Below are 9180 nucleotides of genomic sequence, written 5' to 3'. Positions count from 1 at the left end.
ATAACATTCCCCAGGGCCTTCGGGAAGTGTTCTTATCGCTACAACAACAACTAGTACCGATCGTTATCCAAAAAATACCCTCGAGGTTTTTTACCAAATACTGAGTAAAATATCGATACTTTACCTCGAAAGTGGAAACAATTAATAAAATATTGAAATTCGTGATAGGTAGTTATCAGAGTTATTGGTATTCGGTCGATTAACCAAATTATTCGAAAATCTTCCTAGTCGACTACTGAAATCCGCCTATCACTATTCGTGTAATGAAAACATGCAGAATATTCGGTTAACCGTTCACTAACGACTACTCAATAACCGCTTAGCTACGGTTAGTCGATTGTTAAAATGTTTCCCTACAGGACGTGGACGTATAAGCAGTATCTGCCAAATTTTCAAAAATTTAATTTAGTACACCAGGCAGCGTGTAGAAAACAGATGTTATATCTATCTGTCAACTGCCTGATAGATGTTCAAGATGGCTACTGTTTAACGTTTTGATAAAAAGAGATACAGGATGAAACTACGATAGTCACTAAAAATCAGGTGATCGGTTCTTAATAATAATTCTCAACGGTGTTACCCTCCAAATCCTGCTCAACCTACCCGAGGGGCGCATCCGCATGACCCACGGATTTTTAACTTTTGTTTGCCGTGTCGTTGAAAGGCATTTAACAACCGAGCGCTTAACAACCGAGATCTAAAACTGCTTTGCTACAGATAATTGTTTAACTCATCAGCTAAGTAAAACACTAATAAGGTGGGTTTAGTACTACTGACATATAAAAAGAAAGAAAAGAAAAATAATTAGGTTAGAAATATAAATGAACTGCTAATTATTAAGACAGAAAATAATAGGTTGTTAATTTCTTAAAAGTGATAGACTGCGGAAGGGCTCATATAATTCAAAATTGGTTCTACATTAAAGCTAATTTCGCTTTACTAAGCGTACTAAGTACTAGAAACCAAGTCGCTGACTAAATTGCTCATAAAAATTACTCCAAGCATTTCTCTGCTACTGGCAAGGGTAGGAAGATTAATAAGTTTTAGCCGATTCGTATAAGGGAGAAGATTATACAAGGAATCCCATTGAAAATCTCTTAAGGCAAAATGTAAAAACTGTTTTTGAATTGATTCTAACCTTCTGCATCAACTTGATAAAGCGGATTCCAGGCTATAGATCCATATTCTAATATCGAATCAACCAATGTTGTAAAAAGGGTTTTCGTAACATAAGGATCCCAAATTTCTTTTGACCAACGCCATGCTTTATTGAACAAGTCAGATGGGGGCTGGTAGATCTGGACAGCACATTTTATAACATGTAGGAATACTACCAGGACTGTATTTAAAACATTCTTTTAAAGCTTAGAAAAAGTAAAACATTTTTGGGGAATATAATTGGACAATTTACTAAGTTGTTCGAGTACGGCAGAAACGGATAATTGTGGGGTTGTAAATTGGTCTAAGCAGAATAGTTGGATTTGAAATAATTTGCAAAAAAGTTTGAAATACTAAGGTTGTCGCTAGATAAACGTTCTTAATACTTCATGGTTGAAGGAAAACCTTGCACTTTGCGTTTAGAGTTCACGAAACCATACAACGTTGTCACCAAATTAATGATAATGGCTAATAAATTTGACATTTCGACCAAAATAAATAATCTTTTATTCCTTTGAAATGTAAATAAAACACAGCGATGCGTAAAAAGTATTTTATCATAATCAGACTTTAATCGGTTACGAGGCGTTCGCGAGCTTGAATAAATCACCCTCTAAATTTAATGACTTTTTGATAACACCGTGGGTTGTTTTTTTTAATGATTAAGGCTGAGGTGAAGGTCAACATTCAGCTAAATTGGTGGTTCGTAAGTGTGCACTAGTATATAGATCAAACCTAGTACGGGGACTATGTCCCAGGGTATTTGGAGATCAAAAGTGTTCAAGTCCCTTTAAGCGAAATTTATTGGAAGTAGCGACAGGTGAATTCGAACTGAGAAGTGGGGTGGCAAACTTTACGGAGCAGAGAATAAGAGAGCCCTCTCACAGTACCTTGCAGTACTAATAATTGTACAACGCTTAGGAGCAGTGGTCGATCCAACATACTGGAGAGTGTGTGTTTGGTATGGGCCCATGAGATAGCTCTGCAAATTATCGATGGTGGCATCATTCGATATTGTCGATAGTTTAATAAAAACTATCGCCAGTTACGAAATTCTCGAATCGCACACCTAGTTCGAAACAGTGATCAACTCAAAAAATCGCTATGTTCAGAAAACGCGAAAAACTAACTGCCTCCCCCAATTTAGGAGATATTGGTATTCGGTTAGTCGATTAACCGAACTATTGGAATATGTCATTAGGCGACTACTAAACTTCAACTACCACTATTCGAGTAATCAGAAAATTCAGATTATTCGGTAAACCGCCCACTTACGACTATTCGAATAACCGCTAAATTTCGGTTAGACGAATATTATAACTTTCGACTACAGGACGTGGACATATAAGCAGTATCTGCCATATTTGCCAAAGAATTTGCTTATTATGGGTCAAATATTCAATTTAATATACCACGAATTGTTTACAATACAAGTGTGATATTGTTGTGAAAAGAGCCTTAAGGCTCCATTACTGATACTTAGCATAGACTTGACTTGACTTGAGAACTGTCACTTACAGTTCTGTTAAATGAACATTGCATGTTACTGATTACTCAAAACTTGGTAACACTTAACTTGACTTAGAAGTCTGTTGAATTTTGATTTTCTATGTAAGTTCTAAGTGACGTTTACATTTTGAGATGCCATTTGTTTGTTTCCAATTCATTTTGACATTTTGTCATACAAATTAACATTTATTAAAAAACTAATTTCAACGCTGATTATGATGCCAGATTGTATGCGCCAAGTGGAGTATAATCATGGCTAAGTTGCCAAGTTTACGCCAAGTCAAGTCAAGTCTATGCTAAGTATCAGTAATGGGGGCTTTAGCTATCATATGTACAATACTTCTTGCTTAAACCAGCTGTCAAAATGTACGCCGTCTTTCTTTTTGTTTTTACTTCTTTTGGTGTAGAATAAAAACTTACTTCCGTTTACTTCACTGAAGATCTTGCACGCGTTTTTATTTCAACAGGCCAGATTGGGCCAGATCCAACCTAGTTACATAATTTTGTTCAACCTTATTAAATCACCTATACAACTGACTGCGTTTGTCGCATTAGTTGTATGAAATAATTTTCATAATGTGTATTTCAACGAAAGGTGACTTTGTGGTAGAAAAATTAAAGGGTGGCGACAATTTTCACAATTGGACGTTTGCAATGGAAAATTTCTTGCAGCTAAAGAAATTAGGTGACTGCATCGTGCCATCAGAGGAAGATCCTAGTGTGTGCAAGGAAAAGTCGGGAGATAAATTAAGTTCAGCAAAAACGTTGTTGGCTTTAAGTGTAGAGCCAGAATTATTTGTGTATATTAGAACATGCAAAACGGCGTTGGAGATATGGACAAAGTTCCAAAACCTGTATGAGGATCGTGGATTTATGAGGAAAATTGGCTTGTTGCGCACTTTGATTTCAATTCGTTTGGATGACAGTGAAAACGTGCAGATTTATATAGATCAAATCATGACAACGGCGAGCAAATTAAATTGCATTCGTTTTGCATTTGACGACGAGTGGTTAGCTGCAATCATGCTTGCAGGGTTATCAGAAGAATATAAACTACTTATTTTGAGTTTTAAAGCTGTGCCAAAATAAATTCTGATGAAATTAAAATGAAGTTGTTAGACACGCAGTATTCACGTGAAGGCAAGAACGACAGTGCGATACAATTGCTTTTAACAAAAACGGGTGTTCGAATTATGATCAGAATTTGGTAGAGTTTGCGCATTGTAAGCCAGAAGGCGGTGTTTACAAATTAAAAGGAACGGGTGAAGCATGCATGTTATCTTGCAAAGAACATGGTAACGCAATTACATGCCATCGGAGATTAGGTCATCTTAACTACGGAAGTTTATGTAAAATGCGTGATGGCGTGGTCACTGGAATGCAATTTTCTAATCAAAAAATTGGATTGCCAAACTGCGAAATATGCGCCGAGGGTAAGCAATCAAGAGCGCCATTTAAGTTAAGCCAAAACCACACGAACGAGTTACTAGAGTTAATTCATTCTGACTTGGTGGGACCAATGGAAACAAAATCAATTGGAGGCGCAAGTACTTATTAACGTTGATTGATGATTTTTCAAAGAAAGTTTTTGTTTATATCTTACATGAAAAATCTGCGGTATTAACTACGTTCATTGAGTTTAAAGTATTTGTGGAAAAACACACCGGCAAGGCGATAAAAGTATTCCGTACTTATAATGGAACTGAGTACTGTTCAAGGAAATTCAATACCTTTTGTCCTTCCAATAGTATTCAACACCAGCTAACAAACGTATACACGCCGGAACAAAATGGTACAGCAGAACCTACGAATAGGAGTTTAATTGAGCATGCCAAATGTATGTTATTTGATGCTATGCTTAGTAATGAATATTGGGCAGATGCAGTAAACATGGCATCGTATTTAATTAATCGCTCAGTTTGTTCAGTATTCAAAGATAAGACTCCGGAGGACAGTCGACAGTCCAAAAGGTTGACGTGTCCCATATACGAACCTTTGGATCGCCAGTAATGGTGCACATTCCCAAAAAACGTCGCAGAAAGTTAGACCCAAAAGCTTTGAAGATGATTTTCGTAGGATATGACTCAGATAAAAAGGGCAATTGCTGCATCAATCCGTATACTAAAAACTTAATCGTCAGTCAAGACGTGATATTCCACGAAAATACAAACGCATCTATTATTAAAGTGGACGTGGATGAAGAGTTTATAGATCAAGTGAGGGGTAGTGACCATCGAACTTTGCCAGACACACCTAAGACTACCGCACCAATAAAGAATAATCAGCAATCGACAGAAACAACTGCAGAAGGTAGTGAAAACAGTTCATTTCATTCAACAGATGACTTCGCGTTAACAAATCCGACATACGTACCTGAAGAAATTGTAGAGGTGGATAGTTGCCAAACACCACGACATTGAGCCAGAACATCAAAACCAATTCAAGGTGATGATTACGTAAGTTATTTGACATGTATTAACGAAGATATTGATCCACTTATAGTTGAAGAAGCCATGAGTCCAACTGATGCTAAAGAATGGATGTTGGCAAGTGAAGTGGCGTCGTTAAAGGAAAATAATACATGGAGTTTAATAGATTTGCCACAGGGGCATAAAGTCTTAAAAACGAAATGGGTGTTAACCACAAAACGTGACATGGATAACAACATTAATAAATACAAAGCTCGATTAGTTGCAAGGGATGTAGCCAAATTCATGGAATGGACTACAATGAGACATATTCGCCAGCTGTGAGCTACGCAACCAGTCGTTTTCTGTGTGCGTTAGCGGTAAAAATGGGCTGAAAATAGACCAAATGGATGCGGTAACTGCATTTTTGCAAGGTGAACTGCGGGAGGAAATATATATTGCACAACCGGAAGGTTTCACCAATGGTACTAACTCTGTGTGCAAATTAAACCGAGCAATGTATGGGTTGAAACAAGCCGGAAGACAATGGAATCTAAAGTTAGAGTCCGTGTTGAAATCGTTGGGATTAAAGTCAAAATTAGACCCATGTGTATATTTTGTTAAGGACCGTTCATTGATATTGGCAATATATGTTCATGACATAGTGATTTTTTGGAAAGATCCAAATACATTACTTAAAATCAAAGAAGCATTATGCAGAGTTTTTAAAATGAAGGATATGGAACCGGTTAAAAGCTGCATTGGTATTCGAATCAATCAAACCAGTAATGAAGTAGAACTTGACCACTGTAAATATATCAATGATATTTTGACTCGAGTCAACATGCAAGATTGTAAACTGGTTTCTACACCAAGTGACTATAATCAAAAATTATCTATTGCAATGATTTCAGAGAAAAGTTATGAAAGGGAGCTAGCGAAAATCCCTTATAAGGCTGCTGTGGGTAGTTTATTATATTTGGCACAATGTACGCGGCCGGACATATCGTTTGCAGTAAATGACGTCAGTAGATTTAACTCTAATTACAGTACGGCCCATTGGAAGGCTGTGAAGAGAATCATGCGTTACCTCAAGCGAACAAAAGACTACAAGTTAAAGTATACGTCAGATGGTTCGCAACAATTGCATGGTTATTCTGATGCAGATTGGGCATCGGACATCGATAAATGTCGCTCTTGTACGGAATATCTGTTCTATATGTCAAATGCAGCAATTACCTGGGCAAGTAAGCGCCAACCAACAATTGCCCTGTCAAGTACGGAGTCCGAGTACATGGCAATGTCATCGGCCATTCAAGAAGCTCTATGGCTAAAGAAATTATCAGATCAGCTGAATCACGGGGTCGGTTCACCAATTCAGTTGCACGGCGATAACCAAGGAGCTATTTAGTTAGCTGAAATTGATGGGTTTAGACCGCGATCTAAACATATTGACATCAAGTATCATCATTTACGTGAGACAATCGAAAAGGGAGTCATCAATTACCCTGCAAAAATCGCGAGTACCCCATGCATGCGTGTATGGAGTACTCGCTATGGACCAACCGAGTGCTCCAAAATTAACCACAATTCATACAAAAAATATGGACCAATTAACATTGCGATGTCCTAGGACTGGACCATATACTCCAGCTCCGCATTACATGGGAGTAATCCATGGAGTACCCACAGTCCAACAAACAGCGTGTAGTGATTACAATCGGTAAAAACGAGCACTTATCGGCTTACAATATGTCCGTGTTGAAACATGAGTTGGTCCCATGTTGCATTACAGTGGAGTATCATGGTAAGTACTCCAGTGGACCACATCCCTGCAAAAATCGCGAGTACTCCATGCATGCATGTATGGAGTACTCGCTATGGACCAAGCGAGTGCTCCAAAATTAACCACAATTCATAAAAAAAATATGGTCCAATTAACATTGCGATGTCCTAGGTCCGGACCATATACTCCAGCTTCGCATTACATCAGAGTAATCCATGGAGTACCCACAGTCCAATAAACATCGTGTAGTGATTACAATCGTTAAAAACGAGCAATGATCGGCTTACAATATGTTCGTGTATAAACATGAGTTGGTCCATTGCTGCATTACAGTGGAGTATAATGGTAAGTACTCCAGTGGACCACGTGATCCAACGATTTTTGCAGGGTAAGTACATACCTACCGATGAGATGGCTGCTGATAGTCTCACAAAAGCTGTATCTAAAAAGAAGAATGAGTTTTGCTTACAAAAGATGGGGTTATATTGAATCTTAATTAACTTCATCATGTATATATGTATATGTATAAAAATTTGGTAATAGTCTAGCTGAGGGGTCGACTGCTAATACGCGACGCAAAAATTCGAGAGTGGTACCCAGAGACGCGTTTCGGCCCCAGGATCTCGAATCCGGTGGCGGAAAACCTCTATCTCTGATACTTTATTTGCGAAAAACCCCCCAAAAATGCCCTATCTTTAAACCCCTCTTAAACACTCACTGCGCACTGATCACTCACTTCACCACTTTTAATCATTTTATTAACATGTTTTCTCTTTTTTTTTATCAAAACATTCAACCAAAATGGTTTTATTTTTATTATTTTCTTTGTTTTATAGCACAATAAATTTATGTTCCACCAAAATATTTGCGATAAAAAACTGCCAACTTTGCCACTGGATTCTACTTTTAGTTCCATTTATTATACCCCGCTTACACTATGCGCTTTAAAAACAAGTTCCACAAATATACCACGGAATCTTACCTCATGTCTACACTCGCCATCGTCATTCCGGTTTTTGTTATTTTTACGTAAAACTACTAAAGGATCACGAGAAATATTGAAAAGGCAACGCAAGATCGAAAAGTAATGCTGAAAACATCTATTTTTAACATTCTCAAGAAAAAAATTATATTTCAATAAATTATTGTCAACCAGTATAAAACCACGTTAAATTATATAGGTTACATAAATTACACGTTTGTTTTATTTATTCCGAAAAATGGGTTTTATACCTATGATGGTATTTCATCATTACCTATAGCTCAGCGGCTCTTACTCAACTGTCACTTAAGGATAGAAATACTTCACTTGGTATTTCATTACCAAATATATATGGGTACTCGTAGCATACTTGGCAGACTTAGTTGATTTGAGAACTGTCATGCTTGGCATTGTGGATAAAACAAGTATGATATCCTATCCGTAAACTCCCTGACAGGGTGATCAAGACGGCTACCTTTTAGTGATTTTAACAGCAAGTTCAATATGGCGGCGCATATCTTCAGCGGGTGATAGAAAGAGATGCAGAATGAGACCATGATAGTAAACTAAAAATCAGTTGATCTGTTCTATTTGTAATTTTGACGTCTATGCAGAAGTTATCACACTTGTCTAATCCACAATGATGCTTGGCACAGATAAGTTCAGTTTAATGATTTCTGAATGTGATTGATAACTCAAGTCATTTTGCTTTTCAAAAATAAAAATTTCTTTTGGAAAAAAAAACATTAATTTTTTTTTTTATTTACTGGACTTTGGAACTATTGCCATAAAAGGTAAGGCTTCATAAAGTAACCCTCGCGTTCTAATGAACAGTGATCCAGATCCCGATAGAAATTTAACATACAAATGCAACTACAATGTGATTATTATTGCATTTGCATATTAAATTTTTATCGAGATACTCTTCATTGGAATGCAGGGAATATATTTAAGTACGTGAATACTTATTAATCTTTAATTAACAGATTAGAAAACGGAAACAGAAACAAGGAGAAACGAAGAGGACGAGGCACTTATTGATTTTGTGCGAAAGCATGAGTGGCTCTACAATGTCAAATCAGCTATGTATAGGAATACCCAATCCAAGAATAGACTGTGCAAATAAATTTACTATTTCGTATAGGTCGGTCCCTAGTTGATTCTCGGATTGAGATACAAATTATAGAGTAGCCTATTTTGGACCAAGTAAAAGGGACTTGACCAGATTTCATAAAAATTCTTGAAGTGGTTTCCGCGATCACCGGCGCGAGTTTTCCATAAATATAACACGGTGAAGTGCATTAAGATATGTTGACTTTTATAAACATAAACAATAT

This window comes from Eurosta solidaginis, chromosome 1 (genome assembly GCF_040869045.1).
Source record: "Eurosta solidaginis isolate ZX-2024a chromosome 1, ASM4086904v1, whole genome shotgun sequence".
Classification (NCBI taxonomy): Eukaryota; Metazoa; Arthropoda; class Insecta; order Diptera; family Tephritidae; genus Eurosta; species Eurosta solidaginis.
Note: the sequence above shows the minus strand (reverse complement) of the source record.